This window comes from Sinocyclocheilus grahami, unplaced genomic scaffold, assembly GCF_001515645.1.
Source record: "Sinocyclocheilus grahami isolate Dianchi unplaced genomic scaffold, SAMN03320097.WGS_v1.1 scaffold646.1, whole genome shotgun sequence".
Lineage (NCBI taxonomy): Eukaryota > Metazoa > Chordata > Actinopteri > Cypriniformes > Cyprinidae > Sinocyclocheilus > Sinocyclocheilus grahami.
The window spans coordinates 413196-415429 of NW_015505825.1; the positions used below are offsets into that span (position 1 = coordinate 413196).

The 2234-nt window shown below is 41.5% G+C and overlaps 1 long non-coding RNA gene across 1 annotated transcript in view; it reads left to right on the forward strand.

Moving 5' to 3' along the window:
- LOC107558492 (uncharacterized) overlaps positions 1-1529 on the forward strand; it is an 18260-nt gene extending 16731 nt beyond the window's left edge. Inside the window, exon 3 of the long non-coding RNA XR_001605485.1 lies at positions 1348-1529. This is a non-coding gene — a long non-coding RNA (uncharacterized lncRNA). The remainder of the gene's footprint in view (positions 1-1347) is intronic.
- The last annotated feature ends 705 nt before the right edge of the window (positions 1530-2234 follow it).

Here is a 2234-nt window from a genome sequence, read left to right on the forward strand (position 1 = left end):
GGCAATATGGTCTGGCATGGTCCAGGAATACATGCCTTTCCCTGAACAACACCACTGGAAGAGGTTCGCTGAAGACTTCCATAGGCTATGGAACTTCCCCAACTGCCTGGGAGCAATTGATGGGAAGCATGTTGCAATACAGGCCCCATCATCAACAGGGTCCATGTATTACAGAGTAATTCTCCATCGTCCTCCTAGCAGTAGTTGATGCCAGGTACCTTTTCCGGATGGTGGATGTGGGGGCATATGGGAAAAGCAGTGATGGTGGGACCCTCTGTGACTCTGACTTTGGTAAGGCCCTCCACCAGGGGACCCTTGACCTGCCAGAGGATGCACCTTTACCAGGAGCAGAAGACCTCCAACCTGTGCCACATGCATTTGTGGGTGATGAGGCTTTTCCTCTGAAGAAGAACCTTCTACGGCCCTATCCAGGAAAACACCTTGACAGGGAGACGTCCTTCCCGTGCAAGGAGGATGGTGGAGTGAACATTTGGCATCCTTGCTGCTCAATGGAGACTCTACCACAGAGGGCTTGGTGTCTCACCAAAAGTTGCTGATGCAGTGGTGAAGGCCACTTGCATCCTTCACAATTTCCTTCGCTTTGAGGATGCTGGTGAAGAGGAAGGAAGTTGTGCCCCCCTGCCATTAGAGCAGCAGCTTGCTATGCAGCCCATCCAGCGAGTAGGCAGCAACAACGCCTCTAGGGAAGCACTAGAAATTAGACAGAGGTACACCACCTACTTCTCTTCTCCTGCAGGTGAAGTTGCATGGCAGCATTCTGTCATCTAATGCCTTGTAATGACTCCCACTACCATCAAGACAACCTTTAGCATGAATATCAGGACCACTACCATCAGTAACATTAACATCAGGACCACCACCAGTAGTATCAAGAAAGGCTCTTTTAAGAGCCACCCAAAACCTTAGAAAATGAGCATATTTGCATTTTTGCTTTCACCAGCAAGCTATACATTGCAACAAAAATAAAACACTGACCAAAATTTTAAGTAAAATAAATGACTGGGAAAGTAGATTAATTTAAAATATATTTTTTAATCATCAATTTCCATGTACAGATTCATAAATAAAACAGTGTCATAAAAATAAATATAAAAATTGAAGCAATTACAGCTGTTTATAAGTATTTCTGTGTTTGTGTGTCTGTCTGTGTGTATGTGAGTGTTTTACTAATTGTCAGAGGTAAATTCTGCCTCATGTAAAATCTGTTGGAATTTTATTTTAACCTCTGAACGACGGCGTGGAGGAAGGCGTCTCAAAGCCCCAGATAAACTTAAGAGAAAATGCTCATCATCGTCTGGCTTATTATTAATTGCCTTCGGGACACAGCGCTGATATTCTGAGATATCTGGCTCAGACTTTCTCTTTGGAGCCAGAGTGCGACGCAAAGGTATTTCAGGTGTGCAGGGTGGTGGCACATCAGGGGAGTCAGGAGATCTAGGCTGTGTGCTGTTGGCTTGGGTTTGGGTCAGTGACAGGGATTGTGCATTCTCATCTGTTGTCTGTGAGGGGGGAGGGAAAAAAAATAATTAATAGCAATTTATCGATAACATATACTGCTGCTATTACTACTATTAATAATAGCCTAATAATTCCTTTGACAGAAAAAAACCCGTCAATAATTGCAATTTATTAAACAGATATAGCATCAAACGCTTTGGTGGACACAGGGCCTAAGTGCAGTTATGCACGCTCGTAAATCATCTCATGACTAAGTGCAGAAGCGATGTAAATAAGAGATTCATTGTGCAGTTTAGAGAGCTTCACTGATTATAACAGAACTTTGTAAGATCGCGATGAGCAAAGATGAGTTAAGCTTTTTAGAATCCTCCCATATCCCAATATATATATATATATTTCTTTTTTCCCCTTGCCCCCCCTGACTCAAGAGTCAAATGTCGCCCAAGGTTAAGGGTAAGAGTACTTATGCAATGTACAGGTTTTTTATTTTTTATAAATTTACGAAGTTGTGGCAATTTTGTTTTTGCTTTGTCAATATGGTGTATGGAGTGTAGATTGATGTGGGGAAAAAAGTACTTTAAAGCAGTTTAACATAAGGCAGCAACATAACAAAAAAACGTGAAGGGGTATGAATACTTTCACAAGGCACTGTATTTCCATATACTTTAACATTTTAATATACTGTTCAATGTAAAGTTTTTTTTTTTGTTGTTTCTTCAATAGAAAAGCAATTTTTAATGTCATCCACTGTAATT